This window comes from Channa argus, unplaced genomic scaffold (genome assembly GCF_033026475.1).
Source record: "Channa argus isolate prfri unplaced genomic scaffold, Channa argus male v1.0 Contig034, whole genome shotgun sequence".
Lineage (NCBI taxonomy): Eukaryota > Metazoa > Chordata > Actinopteri > Anabantiformes > Channidae > Channa > Channa argus.
In genome coordinates, this window is record NW_027125253.1 from 95582 (window position 1) to 116508 (window position 20927).

General features: G+C 42.7%; 7 pseudogenes; all 7 read right to left on the bottom strand.

Moving 5' to 3' along the window:
• Positions 1 to 574: 574 nt before the first annotated feature.
• LOC137117111 (5S ribosomal RNA) lies at positions 575 to 693 on the bottom strand (annotated as a pseudogene).
• An 856-nt stretch (positions 694 to 1549) lies between these two features.
• Positions 1550 to 1668, bottom strand: LOC137117112 (5S ribosomal RNA; annotated as a pseudogene).
• Positions 1669 to 2524: 856 nt separating this feature from the next.
• On the bottom strand, positions 2525 to 2643 carry LOC137117113 (5S ribosomal RNA; annotated as a pseudogene).
• Positions 2644 to 9442: 6799 nt separating this feature from the next.
• On the bottom strand, positions 9443 to 9561 carry LOC137117114 (5S ribosomal RNA; annotated as a pseudogene).
• An 856-nt stretch (positions 9562 to 10417) lies between these two features.
• Positions 10418 to 10536, bottom strand: LOC137117115 (5S ribosomal RNA; annotated as a pseudogene).
• Positions 10537 to 17336: 6800 nt separating this feature from the next.
• On the bottom strand, positions 17337 to 17455 carry LOC137117116 (5S ribosomal RNA; annotated as a pseudogene).
• An 856-nt stretch (positions 17456 to 18311) lies between these two features.
• On the bottom strand, positions 18312 to 18430 carry LOC137117117 (5S ribosomal RNA; annotated as a pseudogene).
• Between the last annotated feature and the right edge of the window lie 2497 nt (positions 18431 to 20927).

The window sequence follows — 20927 nt, forward strand, 5'->3', positions numbered from 1 at the left end:
CAAAACCAAAAGAAAAGAAAAAAGAAAAAGGCAAAATGAAAGCGCCCCCGAACGGAGCAAATCTGCCGGGGGGATTAGTAACATAAACGAAATCTTAATCTCTATACTATTTAGTTAAATTACGACAAAAACACAAGCAAACTGAAAAAGCCCGCCAAAACAGACTCATGCGCGGGTCCGTCACTGCTCGCTCTAGAGAGAAACCACACCTCTGTCTGCAACCAGGTTTGGGAACCAAGAACAGCAAACAGGTGCTGCTGCCAGAAAGAGCCTCGCTAGCTGTTGGGAACCGTGCTTTTAAAACTCCAGGAAGTGTAGGATGGACCAATCAGCTTCCTGTACTGCCCCCCAATCCGGCCAATCAGGCAGGGCACCTATAAGAACAACAAAATAAAAACAACACATATGGCCAGGACCGTAACATGGTCTACTAGTAATGAAGCACGATGTTTGACAAACCAAAAAAGGAGCAAAACAGCAATGAAAGACCAAACATTGATGAAAATATAGAACAATTTCTATAAATAAGAAAGCAGTAACACCAGCTTGTGCTGCCCGTAAACCCAAGCAAAAAAGCTTACAGCACCTGGTATTCCCAGGCGGTCTTCCTACCAAGTACTAACCAGGCCCGGCTCTATTTGGCTGCCGAGATCGGACGAGATCGGGCGCTTAGAGAGCGGTGTGGCCGTAAGCTGCATTTGACATCATCAACAGCTCTTAAAAACGCTGGAGAAGCAGAATGCATGACACTTGCTAAGAAGAAGATAAATGTGGCAAAGTACAAAGTACTATAACTGTACTGGTCTGTTACGCCCCTGTCTAGGGGGTCAGGGTGCAACATACAAAGATAAATTAGGATGTTCCCTCTCCGGTCTCCAAACCAAATTCCAGGATCGAGATGTTCCAACAGAATGATATTTATTTTAAACGAAAGAAAGTGTCAAACAAAACATGACACTACAACTCAGGGCGAACCAAGGCCAACATAATAAACAAAATAAGCCATTTCCCACAGAAAGTGCTAGCTAGCCTGTAGAAATAAACAAACCAAAAGACAGTCGCTAACCCTAACTCCCTAATGTGAAAACAGTCAAAAGAAAATGGCAGTTCACCCCTACAGATTTAATACTTTTTACAAAATATACAATTTATAAACAAAACCACGGCACAAAACCTAACAATTCAAAAATGCTAAATAAGGTTTGGAAACCAAGAACAGCAAACAGGTGCTGATGCCAGAAAGAGCCTCGCTAGCTGTTGGGAACCGTACTTTTAAAACTCCAGGAAGTGTAGGATGGACCAATCAGCTTCCTGTACTGCCCCCCAATCCGGCCAATCAGGCAGGGCACCTATAAGAACAACAAAATAAAAACAACACATATGGCCAGGACCCTAACATGGTCTACTAGTAATGAAGCACGATGGTTGGCAAACCAATAAAGTAGCAAAACAGCAATGAAAGAACAAAATTTGATGAAAATATAGAACAATTTCTATGAATAAATAGGCAGTAACACCAGCTTGTGCTGCCCATAAACCCAAGCAAAAAAGCTTACAGCACCTGGTATTCCCAGGCGGTCTTCCTACCAAGTACTAACCAGGCCCGGCTCTATTTGGCTGCCGAGATCGGACGAGATCGGGCGCTTAGAGAGCGGTGTGGCCGTAAGCTGCATTTGACATCATCAACAGCTCTTAAAAACGCTGGAGAAGCAGAATGCATGACACTTGCTAAGAAGAAGATAAATGTGGCAAAGTACAAAGTACTATAACTGTACTGGTCTGTTACTCCCCTGTCTAGGGGGTCAGGGTGCAACATACAAAGATAAATTAGGATGTTCCCTCTCCGGTTTCCAAACCATAATCCAGGATCGAGATGTTCCAACAGATTGATATTTATTTTAAACGAAAGAAAGTGTCAAACAAAACATGACACTACAACTCAGGGCAAACCAAGGCCAACATAATAAACAAAATAAGCCATTTCCCACAGAAAGTGCTAGCTAGCCTGATAGAAATAAACAAACCAAAAGACAGTCGCTAACCCTAACTCCCTAATGTGAAAACGGTCCAAAGAAAATGGCAGTTCACCCCTACAGATTTAATACTATTTACAAAATATACAATTTATAAACAAAACCACGGCACAAAACCTAACAATTCAAAATGCTAAATAAGGTTTGGAAACCAAGAACAGCAAACAGGTGCTGATGCCAGAAAGAGCCTCGCTAGCTGTTGGGAACCGTACTTTTAAAACTCCAGGAAGTGTAGGATGGACCAATCAGCTTCCTGTACTGCCCCCCAATCCGGCCAATCAGGCAGGGCACCTATAAGAACAACAAAATAAAAACAACACATATGGCCAGGACCCTAACATGGTCTACTAGTAATGAAGCACGATGGTTGGCAAACCAATAAAGTAGCAAAACAGCAATGAAAGAACAAAATTTGATGAAAATATAGAACAATTTCTATGAATAAATAGGCAGTAACACCAGCTTGTGCTGCCCATAAACCCAAGCAAAAAAGCTTACAGCACCTGGTATTCCCAGGCGGTCTTCCTACCAAGTACTAACCAGGCCCGGCTCTATTTGGCTGCCGAGATCGGACGAGATCGGGCGCTTAGAGAGCGGTGTGGCCGTAAGCTGCATTTGACATCATCAACAGCTCTTAAAAACGCTGGAGAAGCAGAATGCATGACACTTGCTAAGAAGAAGATAAATGTGGCAAAGTACAAAGTACTATAACTGTACTGGTCTGTTACTCCCCTGTCTAGGGGGTCAGGGTGCAACATACAAAGATAAATTAGGATGTTCCCTCTCCGGTTTCCAAACCATAATCCAGGATCGAGATGTTCCAACAGATTGATATTTATTTTAAACGAAAGAAAGTGTCAAACAAAACATGACACTACAACTCAGGGCAAACCAAGGCCAACATAATAAACAAAATAAGCCATTTCCCACAGAAAGTGCTAGCTAGCCTGATAGAAATAAACAAACCAAAAGACAGTCGCTAACCCTAACTCCCTAATGTGAAAACGGTCCAAAGAAAATGGCAGTTCACCCCTACAGATTTAATACTATTTACAAAATATACAATTTATAAACAAAACCACGGCACAAAACCTAACAATTCAAAATGCTAAATAAGGTTTGGAAACCAAGAACAGCAAACAGGTGCTGCTGCCAGAAAGAGCCTCGCTAGCTGTTGGGAACCGTACTTTTAAAACTCCAGGAAGTGAAGGATGGACCAATCAGCTTCCTGTACTGCCCCCCAATCCGGCCAATAAGGCAGGGCACCTATAAGAACAACAAAATAAAAACAACACATATGGCCAGGACCGTAACATGGTCTACTAGTAATGAAGCACGATGGTTGACAAACCAAAAAAGTAGCAAAACAGCAATGAAAGAACAAAATTTGATGAAAATATGGAACAATTTCTATGAATAAATAGGCAGTAACACCAGCTTGTGCTGCCCGTAAACCCAAGCAAAAAAGCTTACAGCACCTGGTATTCCCAGGCGGTCTTCCTACCAAGTACTAACCAGGCCCGGCTCGATTTGGCTGCCGAGATCGGACGAGATCGGGCGCTTATTTTTTTTTTTTTAATCTTTTTATTATCAAAAATACACTTTACAAAATAAAAATTAACTATATACAGAGAAACATAAAGAAAAAGAGTAAATTCATTCGTCTTTTTAACAGTAAATCAAACAAATTAAAGCAAAGCAAGCCTCTTCCCCTTTTTTCCACATATTTGTATGCACATATATACATGTATACATACATATATATACATACACACATATATATACATATATACATACACCTACATACACACATACATTCTTAAATATATACGCCCATATACTACAAGGTTAAATAAATTCACCTAAAATCGAAGTGCAATCTACCCTCCCCATCCAGCTCACATAAATCATTCCTTGCCCCCCACCTAGCTATAAACTCATCCTCATCCACTGAAAACAGAATTCTCATGTAATGTGTCACCATATTTTGAAAAAAACCCACCCTGTTTGTCCTTTTCCCCCCATACAAAGCATAATTTCTACCAACATACAACACATGACGTGCTACACTCAATAAAAAATTGATTAAACCAACATTACATCTTTTATCACCTTTTTGTTTCCCAAAGCACCACACCCAGTCCCATGCTTCCCCTTCTAACTTAGGCAGTTTACACTTATTGATTAACAATGTTTTAACCCAGTCCCTGAAATCCCGTGTGACTGTACAGTATAGCATAAAGTGGTTAAAATCTTCATCTTCCACCCTACAGACCGGACAGGTTCTCGCATACGTGCTTTTACTTATCTGGTGAAGGACGACAGAAACCAGCACCCTTCTGTGACGCAGCAGGAAGTTTGAGTTTGCTATTGCAGGGGGAAGCCACTTACTGTGTATATTTGACCAAATTTCAGAGACGGGACGGGTAAGAAAGAGATGAGACCATGCAGTGTTTGCTGTAGGTTCTTGGAATATTTTGTTAATTAAAACCCTATACCAAAATTTTGATTGTAAATCTTGCAGTTTTCTGTTTTTGACGTCACAGGTCAGAGCAAAATCCAGCTCGTCGTCCTCCACCCGATCCTCATCCACTTCCGACAACCACTCTTTCCACTCTTGCGGCATTCGCTCTAATAAATCATCACAAAATCGCACAACTCTAGCCTTTTTTATATTAAACCCTTTCATCCTAATTTTACTAAATACCGCAAGAGGGCTAGGAGCCCCTGTCTGGTCTAAAACATCTTTAATCTGATGTAGCGCCTCAGTCAAGATGCCCCGACCGGCCTTACATCCCTCTCGGCCGCTGAGGCAGGGGTTCCCAAAGATGGGCTGGTTTAACACACTTTGTTTTGATGTAATTACACACTCCAACTGGGGCAGGATTTCCACCCATGCCTCAGCCGCCTCCTGGAAGAGTGGACATGTTCCCACAATAGGCCGGCCGAGTGTGACGCTACATAGATTGTAAAAGCCGCACATACCTCTTTTCAGTACATCATCATACAAATAATCCTCCCATATGTTTTTAGTTTTCTGGCTCAGCATTTTCTTAAACAGTTTTATTCTTAATGACTTCAATTTTGCTTTTAAATTACACAGTTTGAGTCCCCCCTTTTTGTACGGCCCGACCAGTGTCTTATGTGCAATTTTCATTGCTCTCCCCTTCCATAGAAAATCCTCAATAGCGCTGCTCAGGCGTACCAGTACATCACTCGGCAGGTGACAAACCTGCATGGTGTAGACAAGTCTCGGCACAATTACTGCATTTATTACAGTGATTTTCCCTTTTAAACCTAATCCCCTCATTCTCCACAGTGCGAGCCTTGATCTACACCCCGCAACCTGCTCTTCCCAGGATCTACGACTGCTGTCTTCTGGTTGTGAGCCCAAATATACACCAAGTACTTTAACCTCAGGCCCGCCCCTTTTAAAATGCTGGCCTTCCTCCCTAAGAACAGTACCAGGCCCCAGGATCAAACTCGATTTGTCCTTATTTACCCGTGCTCCTGCAGCTTGCTCATATGCATCTAGATGTTGCAAAACCCTTCGCAAACTATCCCCATCCCTGACCATGATGTTAATATAATCCGCATATTGTGCTATTTTGAAATCAGTTCCTCTGGGCGACGTGATCCCAATTATTTGAGAGTCAGATATAATTGACTGTGCTAGAGGTTCTGCCACTATTGCATAGAGCATAGCTGATAGGGGGCACCCCTGTCTCACTGATCTTTCTAAGGGGACGGGATCTGTCACGAAGCCATTGCACTTCACGACACTAGTAGCTCGGCTGTACAGTAACTTCATCCACCCTCGAAAAGTTGGGCCGAACCCAAAAACCCCCAGACACTCGAAGAGAAAATCGTGACTCACTCTGTCAAATGCCTTCTCTAGATCTACATTAAGGTATATACCTCCTGTAGCCATTAAATTCTCCAATGAGAATTTTGTTGACAAAATGCAGTCAGCGATATCCCTCCCCGGAATGCTGTAAGTCTGGGTAGGCCCAACTATCGAGCCAATCACTCCCTTAAGCCTGAACCCTAGCACCTTAGCGAGGATCTTATAGTCAGTATTGAGCAGACTAATTGGCCTATAATTTGCCAGGTCATCTCTGGCGCCTTTGTTTTTATAAACTAGAGTGATCACACCCCTTAAAAAAGACTCCGCGCACCTGTTCTCCTCCTGCATGGCAGAGTATAGCCTGCAGAGGACGGGGGCCAGTATGTTGCTGAAATGTTGGTAAAACTCAGCTGAGAGACCATCCACACCCGGGCTTTTAGATGTATTAAGGCTTCCAATCGCTGCTCTCACTTCTTCAATCTGAATGTCACCATCACACAGAGCCGCATCCTCGTGACTGAGGGAGCAGCCAATTTTTCCTAATACTGTGTCCATTTGTGCTTTTTTAATATGTTGTTTGCTAAACAAATTAGCGTAGTAGTCTTGTATTGCTTGTAAAATATCCACTATATCAGTATGTGTGTTTCCATCAAGGTCTTTTATTTCTGGTATGTATGTTTTTGCCTGTTTCCTTTTTTCCAAACCTAGAAAAAAAGCAGTACAGCGCTCCCCTTTCAACATGTGTTGTGCTTTACTGCGGATCATTGCGCCTCTGCATTTTCTCTCATCTAACCGTCTCAGCTGCTCCCTCAATCCAAGATAGACATCCAAGGGACGGTCACACTCAGCCTCAATAAGCTCAAGCTCCTCTTTTAGATGATGTCTCAGCTCAGCCTCCTCTGTCTTTTCCCTCAGCCTCTTCTCTCTGCTCAGAGCGATACAACGCTTTTTAATTTTAAATTTGGTGCGCTCCCACCACTCAATGATATCCACGACATAATCACTCTCATCACATAGAGCAGAGAGAAAAGACTTCATTTTATCTTTAAAAACTTGATCTTCAAGGAGGGAAGTGTTAAAACACCACAGGCCCCCATTCCTTTGCATACCACCCTCCCCTAGAGTCACCTTTAAACAGGCATGATCACTCCAGGAACAAAAACAATATTTACACTCATTTAATTCTTGCACCAAACTCGACGCCAACAAACACAGGTCAATCCTGGATTGCTTTAGCCTGCCCAATACCACTTGCCTGCGCGAATACGCCCGGGTGCCGGGGTTCAGCACTCTCCACGCATCTATCAAATCACACTCATCCATCCATACAAAAACAGCCGATCTACTAATGTCTTGTTTAAATTTATTATTAACTCCTACGTCCGCCTTAGTCAGAGCAACATTCCAATCTCCTATCACTACCGAGCGATCATCTGTCCACCTTTTGCAGCGCTCAAAGAAACCTCTCCTTTCAGGTTCACTGTTCGGACCGTACAAATTCAGAATTCTATATTTTTTATTATAATGTATTATATCAATAACAATTAGTCTACTCTGTCCATCTTTAAAAATCTCCACAATACTCTCACACACACCCGGCTTTACAAAAATTGCCACTCCAGCAGTTTTGTCAGAGGAGAGGGAGTAAAAGAGCTCCCCTCTCCAAAAAGATTTTATAGTGTCTCTTTTGTCCATGGACCACCTACATTCCTGGACACACAAGATGTCGCATGCCATTTCTCCACAGAGTTGCTCTATTTTCCCAATATTTGTTAACCCGTTTAAATTTTGCGATTGAAGCAGCATTATCAAGTAAACACCGATTAAAAAGGTCATTTCCTAAGATGTTTTTTCCCTTTGCTTCCCTTAGCTCTGGCTCCTCTACAGGTCTAACCTTACTCCTGTCATCCTCGGAGATGGATTCCCTGCTACCCTCCCCATTCCCTTCATCTATATTTTTACATTGACATTCCTCTGTGGAGCTATGACATTCCATACATCTGTGCATCCTGGCATCACACTCACGTGCATAATGTCCCTGTTTATTACATTTAAAACAGGTGAAATCCGGACAGTCCCTCACGATGTGTCCCGGCTGTAAGCACATCCGACAAACTTTCACTTGATGATTGTAAATACTCCGGACCATTAGCTGTCATGAATTTCGCTGAGTAGGGCAGTGACTGCACAGTTTCATTAAACTTTACCTTCATATATCTTGTACCGTCCGCCACATCAGTCCCGGGCCACATCCTCCTTTTAATAGGCGAGATCGCTCTCACTCCCCATACGTCCAGTTTTTCCATAATTTCCTCGTCCATTATATACGCCGGCAAATTCAAAAAAGACACCACCAGTTCATCAATTGCTAATGTTTTTACCATTACCACCGCTTTACCAAGTTTAAATCCATCCAGTAGCCTTTTCTTTCCAGCTTCACTTTTTACCGTCACCTCATATTTATTCGATCCGGTCTCACGCAGCGCAACAATGCCTCCACACACATCACGTATTGCTCGTAACAGTTCCATCGTTTTCACCTTCTCTTCACCCACCAGCTCTGCCAATACAGTCAAATCTTTTTCGTACCTTTTTCTTTCATTGTCTCCCGTCTTTCGCCCATCTCCGTCTGCATCCTCACCCGTTCCTCCTGATGTTTTCCATCCACACAAATGCCATCAATCTCCAACCTATTCTGCCGCTGCTCTCAGACCAAATCCACTCCTTTCCCCGTCCTCTTTGCTGAACTAATCCTCTGCATTGACAAGCCCGGAACTTGCCCGCCATTTCTCTTCTCTCCCTGCTCCACGGCCTGGCGTTTGCTTCCTCCCGCTCCGTTCTCTATTTCGGCTGGCATTGCCGTTTCTCCCCGACATCTCATGGTAGGAGCCACAATTTTCACAGCGTCCTCCGTCAATTTACCTCGTCTTTCTCCGCCATTCTCCATTTTACGTAGCTTGGAGAATCGAGTAATACTCGGCAAAAAAACAAAACCAAAAGAAAAGAAAAAAGAAAAAGGCAAAATGAAAGCGCCCCCGAACGGAGCAAATCTGCCGGGGGGATTAGTAACATAAACGAAATCTTAATCTCTATACTATTTAGTTAAATTACGACAAAAACACAAGCAAACTGAAAAAGCCCGCCAAAACAGACTCATGCGCGGGTCCGTCACTGCTCGCTCTAGAGAGAAACCACACCTCTGTCTGCAACCAGGTTTGGGAACCAAGAACAGCAAACAGGTGCTGCTGCCAGAAAGAGCCTCGCTAGCTGTTGGGAACCGTGCTTTTAAAACTCCAGGAAGTGTAGGATGGACCAATCAGCTTCCTGTACTGCCCCCCAATCCGGCCAATCAGGCAGGGCACCTATAAGAACAACAAAATAAAAACAACACATATGGCCAGGACCGTAACATGGTCTACTAGTAATGAAGCACGATGTTTGACAAACCAAAAAAGGAGCAAAACAGCAATGAAAGACCAAACATTGATGAAAATATAGAACAATTTCTATAAATAAGAAAGCAGTAACACCAGCTTGTGCTGCCCGTAAACCCAAGCAAAAAAGCTTACAGCACCTGGTATTCCCAGGCGGTCTTCCTACCAAGTACTAACCAGGCCCGGCTCTATTTGGCTGCCGAGATCGGACGAGATCGGGCGCTTAGAGAGCGGTGTGGCCGTAAGCTGCATTTGACATCATCAACAGCTCTTAAAAACGCTGGAGAAGCAGAATGCATGACACTTGCTAAGAAGAAGATAAATGTGGCAAAGTACAAAGTACTATAACTGTACTGGTCTGTTACGCCCCTGTCTAGGGGGTCAGGGTGCAACATACAAAGATAAATTAGGATGTTCCCTCTCCGGTCTCCAAACCAAATTCCAGGATCGAGATGTTCCAACAGAATGATATTTATTTTAAACGAAAGAAAGTGTCAAACAAAACATGACACTACAACTCAGGGCGAACCAAGGCCAACATAATAAACAAAATAAGCCATTTCCCACAGAAAGTGCTAGCTAGCCTGTAGAAATAAACAAACCAAAAGACAGTCGCTAACCCTAACTCCCTAATGTGAAAACAGTCAAAAGAAAATGGCAGTTCACCCCTACAGATTTAATACTTTTTACAAAATATACAATTTATAAACAAAACCACGGCACAAAACCTAACAATTCAAAAATGCTAAATAAGGTTTGGAAACCAAGAACAGCAAACAGGTGCTGATGCCAGAAAGAGCCTCGCTAGCTGTTGGGAACCGTACTTTTAAAACTCCAGGAAGTGTAGGATGGACCAATCAGCTTCCTGTACTGCCCCCCAATCCGGCCAATCAGGCAGGGCACCTATAAGAACAACAAAATAAAAACAACACATATGGCCAGGACCCTAACATGGTCTACTAGTAATGAAGCACGATGGTTGGCAAACCAATAAAGTAGCAAAACAGCAATGAAAGAACAAAATTTGATGAAAATATAGAACAATTTCTATGAATAAATAGGCAGTAACACCAGCTTGTGCTGCCCATAAACCCAAGCAAAAAAGCTTACAGCACCTGGTATTCCCAGGCGGTCTTCCTACCAAGTACTAACCAGGCCCGGCTCTATTTGGCTGCCGAGATCGGACGAGATCGGGCGCTTAGAGAGCGGTGTGGCCGTAAGCTGCATTTGACATCATCAACAGCTCTTAAAAACGCTGGAGAAGCAGAATGCATGACACTTGCTAAGAAGAAGATAAATGTGGCAAAGTACAAAGTACTATAACTGTACTGGTCTGTTACTCCCCTGTCTAGGGGGTCAGGGTGCAACATACAAAGATAAATTAGGATGTTCCCTCTCCGGTTTCCAAACCATAATCCAGGATCGAGATGTTCCAACAGATTGATATTTATTTTAAACGAAAGAAAGTGTCAAACAAAACATGACACTACAACTCAGGGCAAACCAAGGCCAACATAATAAACAAAATAAGCCATTTCCCACAGAAAGTGCTAGCTAGCCTGATAGAAATAAACAAACCAAAAGACAGTCGCTAACCCTAACTCCCTAATGTGAAAACGGTCCAAAGAAAATGGCAGTTCACCCCTACAGATTTAATACTATTTACAAAATATACAATTTATAAACAAAACCACGGCACAAAACCTAACAATTCAAAATGCTAAATAAGGTTTGGAAACCAAGAACAGCAAACAGGTGCTGCTGCCAGAAAGAGCCTCGCTAGCTGTTGGGAACCGTACTTTTAAAACTCCAGGAAGTGAAGGATGGACCAATCAGCTTCCTGTACTGCCCCCCAATCCGGCCAATAAGGCAGGGCACCTATAAGAACAACAAAATAAAAACAACACATATGGCCAGGACCGTAACATGGTCTACTAGTAATGAAGCACGATGGTTGACAAACCAATAAAGTAGCAAAACAGCAATGAAAGAACAAAATTTGATGAAAATATGGAACAATTTCTATGAATAAATAGGCAGTAACACCAGCTTGTGCTGCCCGTAAACCCAAGCAAAAAAGCTTACAGCACCTGGTATTCCCAGGCGGTCTTCCTACCAAGTACTAACCAGGCCCGGCTCGATTTGGCTGCCGAGATCGGACGAGATCGGGCGCTTATTTTTTTTTTTTTTTATCTTTTTATTATCAAAAATACACTTTACAAAATAAAAATTAACTATATACAGAGAAACATAAAGAAAAAGAGTAAATTCATTCGTCTTTTTAACAGTAAATCAAACAAATTAAAGCAAAGCAAGCCTCTTCCCCTTTTTTCCACATATTTGTATGCACATATATACATGTATACATACATATATATACATACACACATATATATACATATATACATACACCTACATACACACATACATTCTTAAATATATACGCCCATATACTACAAGGTTAAATAAATTCACCCAAAATCGAAGTGCAATCTACCCTCCCCATCCAGCTCACATAAATCATTCCTTGCCCCCCACCTAGCTATAAACTCATCCTCATCCACTGAAAACAGAATTCTCATGTAATGTGTCACCATATTTTGAAAAAAACCCACCCTGTTTGTCCTTTTCCCCCCATACAAAGCATAATTTCTACCAACATACAACACATGACGTGCTACACTCAATAAAAAATTGATTAAACCAACATTACATCTTTTATCACCTTTTTGTTTCCCAAAGCACCACACCCAGTCCCATGCTTCCCCTTCTAACTTAGGCAGTTTACACTTATTGATTAACAACGTTTTAACCCAGTCCCTGAAATCCCGTGTGACTGTACAGTATAGCATAAAGTGGTTAAAATCTTCATCTTCCACCCTACAGACCGGACAGGTTCTCGCATACGTGCTTTTACTTATCTGGTGAAGGACGACAGAAACCAGCACCCTTCTGTGACGCAGCAGGAAGTTTGAGTTTGCTATTGCAGGGGGAAGCCACTTACTGTGTATATTTGACCAAATTTCAGAGACGGGACGGGTAAGAAAGAGATGAGACCATGCAGTGTTTGCTGTAGGTTCTTGGAATATTTTGTTAATTAAAACCCTATACCAAAATTTTGATTGTAAATCTTGCAGTTTTCTGTTTTTGACGTCACAGGTCAGAGCAAAATCCAGCTCGTCGTCCTCCACCCGATCCTCATCCACTTCCGACAACCACTCTTTCCACTCTTGCGGCATTCGCTCTAATAAATCATCACAAAATCGCACAACTCTAGCCTTTTTTATATTAAACCCTTTCATCCTAATTTTACTAAATACCGCAAGAGGGCTAGGAGCCCCTGTCTGGTCTAAAACATCTTTAATCTGATGTAGCGCCTCAGTCAAGATGCCCCGACCGGCCTTACATCCCTCTCGGCCGCTGAGGCAGGGGTTCCCAAAGATGGGCTGGTTTAACACACTTTGTTTTGATGTAATTACACACTCCAACTGGGGCAGGATTTCCACCCATGCCTCAGCCGCCTCCTGGAAGAGTGGACATGTTCCCACAATAGGCCGGCCGAGTGTGACGCTACATAGATTGTAAAAGCCGCACATACCTCTTTTCAGTACATCATCATACAAATAATCCTCCCATATGTTTTTAGTTTTCTGGCTCAGCATTTTCTTAAACAGTTTTATTCTTAATGACTTCAATTTTGCTTTTAAATTACACAGTTTGAGTCCCCCCTTTTTGTACGGCCCGACCAGTGTCTTATGTGCAATTTTCATTGCTCTCCCCTTCCATAGAAAATCCTCAATAGCGCTGCTCAGGCGTACCAGTACATCACTCGGCAGGTGACAAACCTGCATGGTGTAGACAAGTCTCGGCACAATTACTGCATTTATTACAGTGATTTTCCCTTTTAAACCTAATCCCCTCATTCTCCACAGTGCGAGCCTTGATCTACACCCCGCAACCTGCTCTTCCCAGGATCTACGACTGCTGTCTTCTGGTTGTGAGCCCAAATATACACCAAGTACTTTAACCTCAGGCCCGCCCCTTTTAAAATGCTGGCCTTCCTCCCTAAGAACAGTACCAGGCCCCAGGATCAAACTCGATTTGTCCTTATTTACCCGTGCTCCTGCAGCTTGCTCATATGCATCTAGATGTTGCAAAACCCTTCGCAAACTATCCCCATCCCTGACCATGATGTTAATATAATCCGCATATTGTGCTATTTTGAAATCAGTTCCTCTGGGCGACGTGATCCCAATTATTTGAGAGTCAGATATAATTGACTGTGCTAGAGGTTCTGCCACTATTGCATAGAGCATAGCTGATAGGGGGCACCCCTGTCTCACTGATCTTTCTAAGGGGACGGGATCTGTCACGAAGCCATTGCACTTCACGACACTAGTAGCTCGGCTGTACAGTAACTTCATCCACCCTCGAAAAGTTGGGCCGAACCCAAAAACCCCCAGACACTCGAAGAGAAAATCGTGACTCACTCTGTCAAATGCCTTCTCTAGATCTACATTAAGGTATATACCTCCTGTAGCCATTAAATTCTCCAATGAGAATTTTGTTGACAAAATGCAGTCAGCGATATCCCTCCCCGGAATGCTGTAAGTCTGGGTAGGCCCAACTATCGAGCCAATCACTCCCTTAAGCCTGAACCCTAGCACCTTAGCGAGGATCTTATAGTCAGTATTGAGCAGACTAATTGGCCTATAATTTGCCAGGTCATCTCTGGCGCCTTTGTTTTTATAAACTAGAGTGATCACACCCCTTAAAAAAGACTCCGCGCACCTGTTCTCCTCCTGCATGGCAGAGTATAGCCTGCAGAGGACGGGGGCCAGTATGTTGCTGAAATGTTGGTAAAACTCAGCTGAGAGACCATCCACACCCGGGCTTTTAGATGTATTAAGGCTTCCAATCGCTGCTCTCACTTCTTCAATCTGAATGTCACCATCACACAGAGCCGCATCCTCGTGACTGAGGGAGCAGCCAATTTTTCCTAATACTGTGTCCATTTGTGCTTTTTTAATATGTTGTTTGCTAAACAAATTAGCGTAGTAGTCTTGTATTGCTTGTAAAATATCCACTATATCAGTATGTGTGTTTCCATCAAGGTCTTTTATTTCTGGTATGTATGTTTTTGCCTGTTTCCTTTTTTCCAAACCTAGAAAAAAAGCAGTACAGCGCTCCCCTTTCAACATGTGTTGTGCTTTACTGCGGATCATTGCGCCTCTGCATTTTCTCTCATCTAACCGTCTCAGCTGCTCCCTCAATCCAAGATAGACATCCAAGGGACGGTCACACTCAGCCTCAATAAGCTCAAGCTCCTCTTTTAGATGATGTCTCAGCTCAGCCTCCTCTGTCTTTTCCCTCAGCCTCTTCTCTCTGCTCAGAGCGATACAACGCTTTTTAATTTTAAATTTGGTGCGCTCCCACCACTCAATGATATCCACGACATAATCACTCTCATCACATAGAGCAGAGAGAAAAGACTTCATTTTATCTTTAAAAACTTGATCTTCAAGGAGGGAAGTGTTAAAACACCACAGGCCCCCATTCCTTTGCATACCACCCTCCCCTAGAGTCACCTTTAAACAGGCATGATCACTCCAGGAACAAAAACAATATTTACACTCATTTAATTCTTGCACCAAACTCGACGCCAACAAACACAGGTCAATCCTGGATTGCTTTAGCCTGCCCAATACCACTTGCCTGCGCGAATACGCCCGGGTGCCGGGGTTCAGCACTCTCCACGCATCTATCAAATCACACTCATCCATCCATACAAAAACAGCCGATCTACTAATGTCTTGTTTAAATTTATTATTAACTCCTACGTCCGCCTTAGTCAGAGCAACATTCCAATCTCCTATCACTACCGAGCGATCATCTGTCCACCTTTTGCAGCGCTCAAAGAAACCTCTCCTTTCAGGTTCACTGTTCGGACCGTACAAATTCAGAATTCTATATTTTTTATTATAATGTATTATATCAATAACAATTAGTCTACTCTGTCCATCTTTAAAAATCTCCACAATACTCTCACACACACCCGGCTTTACAAAAAGTGCCACTCCAGCAGTTTTGTCAGAGGAGAGGGAGTAAAAGAGCTCCCCTCTCCAAAAAGATTTTATAGTGTCTCTTTTGTCCATGGACCACCTACATTCCTGGACACACAAGATGTCGCATGCCATTTCTCCACAGAGTTGCTCTATTTTCCCAATATTTGTTAACCCGTTTAAATTTTGCGATTGAAGCAGCATTATCAAGTAAACACCGATTAAAAAGGTCATTTCCTAAGATGTTTTTTCCCTTTGCTTCCCTTAGCTCTGGCTCCTCTACAGGTCTAACCTTACTCCTGTCATCCTCGGAGATGGATTCCCTGCTACCCTCCCCATTCCCTTCATCTATATTTTTACATTGACATTCCTCTGTGGAGCTATGACATTCCATACATCTGTGCATCCTGGCATCACACTCACGTGCATAATGTCCCTGTTTATTACATTTAAAACAGGTGAAATCCGGACAGTCCCTCACGATGTGTCCCGGCTGTAAGCACATCCGACAAACTTTCACTTGATGATTGTAAATACTCCGGACCATTAGCTGTCATGAATTTCGCTGAGTAGGGCAGTGACTGCACAGTTTCATTAAACTTTACCTTCATATATCTTGTACCGTCCGCCACATCAGTCCCGGGCCACATCCTCCTTTTAATAGGCGAGATCGCTCTCACTCCCCATACGTCCAGTTTTTCCATAATTTCCTCGTCCATTATATACGCCGGCAAATTCAAAAAAGACACCACCAGTTCATCAATTGCTAATGTTTTTACCATTACCACCGCTTTACCAAGTTTAAATCCATCCAGTAGCCTTTTCTTTCCAGCTTCACTTTTTACCGTCACCTCATATTTATTCGATCCGGTCTCACGCAGCGCAACAATGCCTCCACACACATCACGTATTGCTCGTAACAGTTCCATCGTTTTCACCTTCTCTTCACCCACCAGCTCTGCCAATACAGTCAAATCTTTTTCGTACCTTTTTCTTTCATTGTCTCCCGTCTTTCGCCCATCTCCGTCTGCATCCTCACCCGTTCCTCCTGATGTTTTCCATCCACACAAATGCCATCAATCTCCAACCTATTCTGCCGCTGCTCTCAGACCAAATCCACTCCTTTCCCCGTCCTCTTTGCTGAACTAATCCTCTGCATTGACAAGCCCGGAACTTGCCCGCCATTTCTCTTCTCTCCCTGCTCCACGGCCTGGCGTTTGCTTCCTCCCGCTCCGTTCTCTATTTCGGCTGGCATTGCCGTTTCTCCCCGACATCTCATGGTAGGAGCCACAATTTTCACAGCGTCCTCCGTCAATTTACCTCGTCTTTCTCCGCCATTCTCCATTTTACGTAGCTTGGAGAATCGAGTAATACTCGGCAAAAAAACAAAACCAAAAGAAAAGAAAAAAGAAAAAGGCAAAATGAAAGCGCCCCCGAACGGAGCAAATCTGCCGGGGGGATTAGTAACATAAACGAAATCTTAATCTCTATACTATTTAGTTAAATTACGACAAAAACACAAGCAAACTGAAAAAGCCCGCCAAAACAGACTCATGCGCGGGTCCGTCACTGCTCGCTCTAGAGAGAAACCACACCTCTGTCTGCAACCAGGTTTGGGAACCAAGAACAGCAAACAGGTGCTGCTGCCAGAAAGAGCCTCGCTAGCTGTTGGGAACCGTGCTTTTAAAACTCCAGGAAGAGTAGGATGGACCAATCAGCTTCCTGTACTGCCCCCCAATCCGGCCAATCAGGCAGGGCACCTATAAGAACAACAAAATAAAAACAACACATATGGCCAGGACCGTAACATGGTCTACTAGTAATGAAGCACGATGTTTGACAAACCAAAAAAGGAGCAAAACAGCAATGAAAGACCAAACATTGATGAAAATATAGAACAATTTCTATAAATAAGAAAGCAGTAACACCAGCTTGTGCTGCCCGTAAACCCAAGCAAAAAAGCTTACAGCACCTGGTATTCCCAGGCGGTCTTCCTACCAAGTACTAACCAGGCCCGGCTCTATTTGGCTGCCGAGATCGGACGAGATCGGGCGCTTAGAGAGCGGTGTGGCCGTAAGCTGCATTTGACATCATCAACAGCTCTTAAAAACGCTGGAGAAGCAGAATGCATGACACTTGCTAAGAAGAAGATAAATGTGGCAAAGTACAAAGTACTATAACTGTACTGGTCTGTTACGCCCCTGTCTAGGGGGTCAGGGTGCAACATACAAAGATAAATTAGGATGTTCCCTCTCCGGTCTCCAAACCAAATTCCAGGATCGAGATGTTCCAACAGAATGATATTTATTTTAAACGAAAGAAAGTGTCAAACAAAACATGACACTACAACTCAGGGCGAACCAAGGCCAACATAATAAACAAAATAAGCCATTTCCCACAGAAAGTGCTAGCTAGCCTGTAGAAATAAACAAACCAAAAGACAGTCGCTAACCCTAACTCCCTAATGTGAAAACAGTCAAAAGAAAATGGCAGTTCACCCCTACAGATTTAATACTTTTTACAAAATATACAATTTATAAACAAAACCACGGCACAAAACCTAACAATTCAAAAATGCTAAATAAGGTTTGGAAACCAAGAACAGCAAACAGGTGCTGATGCCAGAAAGAGCCTCGCTAGCTGTTGGGAACCGTACTTTTAAAACTCCAGGAAGTGTAGGATGGACCAATCAGCTTCCTGTACTGCCCCCCAATCCGGCCAATCAGGCAGGGCACCTATAAGAACAACAAAATAAAAACAACACATATGGCCAGGACCGTAACATGGTCTACTAGTAATGAAGCACGATGGTTGGCAAACCAATAAAGTAGCAAAACAGCAATGAAAGAACAAAATTTGATGAAAATATAGAACAATTTCTATGAATAAATAGGCAGTAACACCAGCTTGTGCTGCCCATAAACCCAAGCAAAAAAGCTTACAGCACCTGGTATTCCCAGGCGGTCTTCCTACCAAGTACTAACCAGGCCCGGCTCTATTTGGCTGCCGAGATCGGACGAGATCGGGCGCTTAGAGAGCGGTGTGGCCGTAAGCTGCATTTGACATCATCAACAGCTCTTAAAAACGCTGGAGAAGCAGAATGCATGACACTTGCTAAGAAGAAGATAAATGTGGCAAAGTACAAAGTACTATAACTGTACTGGTCTGTTACGCCCCTGTCTAGGGGGTCAGGGTGCAACATACAAAGATAAATTAGGATGTTCCCTCTCCGGTTTCCAAACCATAATCCAGGATCGAGATGTTCCAACAGATTGATATTTATTTTAAACGAAAGAAAGTGTCAAACAAAACATGACACTACAACTCAGGGCAAACCAAGGCCAACATAATAAACAAAATAAGCCATTTCCCACAGAAAGTGCTAGCTAGCCTGATAGAAATAAACAAACCAAAAGACAGTCGCTAACCCTAACTCCCTAATGTGAAAACGGTCCAAAGAAAATGGCAGTTCACCCCTACAGATTTAATACTATTTACAAAATATACAATTTATAAACAAAACCACGGCACAAAACCTAACAATTCAAAATGCTAAATAAGGTTTGGAAACCAAGAACAGCAAACAGGTGCTGCTGCCAGAAAGAGCCTCGCTAGCTGTTGGGAACCGTACTTTTAAAACTCCAGGAAGTGAAGGATGGACCAATCAGCTTCCTGTACTGCCCTCCAATCCGGCCAATAAGGCAGGGCACCTATAAGAACAACAAAATAAAAACAACACATATGGCCAGGACCGTAACATGGTCTACTAGTAATGAAGCACGATGGTTGACAAACCAATAAAGTAGCAAAACAGCAATGAAAGAACAAAATTTGATGAAAATATGGAACAATTTCTATGAATAAATAGGCAGTAACACCAGCTTGTGCTGCCCGTAAACCCAAGCAAAAAAGCTTACAGCACCTGGTATTCCCAGGCGGTCTTCCTACCAAGTACTAACCAGGCCCGGCTCGATTTGGCTGCCGAGATCGGACGAGATCGGGCGCTTATTTTTTTTTTTTTTTATCTTTTTATTATCAAAAATACACTTTACAAAATAAAAATTAACTATATACAGAGAAACATAAAGAAAAAGAGTAAATTCATTCGTCTTTTTAACAGTAAATCAAACAAATTAAAGCAAAGCAAGCCTCTTCCCCTTTTTTCCACATATTTGTATGCACATATATACATGTATACATACATATATATACATACACACATATATATACATATATACATACACCTACATACACACATACATTCTTAAATATATACGCCCATATACTACAAGGTTAAATAAATTCACCCAAAATCGAAGTGCAATCTACCCTCCCCATCCAGCTCACATAAATCATTCCTTGCCCCCCACCTAGCTATAAACTCATCCTCATCCACTGAAAACAGAATTCTCATGTAATGTGTCACCATATTTTGAAAAAAACCCACCCTGTTTGTCCTTTTCCCCCCATACAAAGCATAATTTCTACCAACATACAACACATGACGTGCTACACTCAATAAAAAATTGATTAAACCAACATTACATCTTTTATCACCTTTTTGTTTCCCAAAGCACCACACCCAGTCCCATGCTTCCCCTTCTAACTTAGGCAGTTTACACTTATTGATTAACAACGTTTTAACCCAGTCCCTGAAATCCCGTGTGACTGTACAGTATAGCATAAAGTGGTTAAAATCTTCATCTTCCACCCTACAGACCGGACAGGTTCTCGCATACGTGCTTTTACTTATCTGGTGAAGGACGACAGAAACCAGCACCCTTCTGTGACGCAGCAGGAAGTTTGAGTTTGCTATTGCAGGGGGAAGCCACTTACTGTGTATATTTGACCAAATTTCAGAGACGGGACGGGTAAGAAAGAGATGAGACCATGCAGTGTTTGCTGTAGGTTCTTGGAATATTTTGTTAATTAAAACCCTATACCAAAATTTTGATTGTAAATCTTGCAGTTTTCTGTTTTTGACGTCACAGGTCAGAGCAAAATCCAGCTCGTCGTCCTCCACCCGATCCTCATCCACTTCCGACAACCACTCTTTCCACTCTTGCGGCATTCGCTCTAATAAATCATCACAAAATCGCACAACTCTAGCCTTTTTTATATTAAACCCTTTCATCCTAATTTTACTAAATACCGCAAGAGGGCTAGGAGCCCCTGTCTGGTCTAAAACATCTTTAATCTGATGTAGCGCCTCAGTCAAGATGCCCCGACCGGCCTTACATCCCTCTCGGCCGCTGAGGCAGGGGTTCCCAAAGATGGGCTGGTTTAACACACTTTGTTTTGATGTAATTACACACTCCAACTGGGGCAGGATTTCCACCCATGCCTCAGCCGCCTCCTGGAAGAGTGGACATGTTCCCACAATAGGCCGGCCGAGTGTGACGCTACATAGATTGTAAAAGCCGCACATACCTCTTTTCAGTACATCATCATACAAATAATCCTCCCATATGTTTTTAGTTTTCTGGCTCAGCATTTTCTTAAACAGTTTTATTCTTAATGACTTCAATTTTGCTTTTAAATTACACAGTTT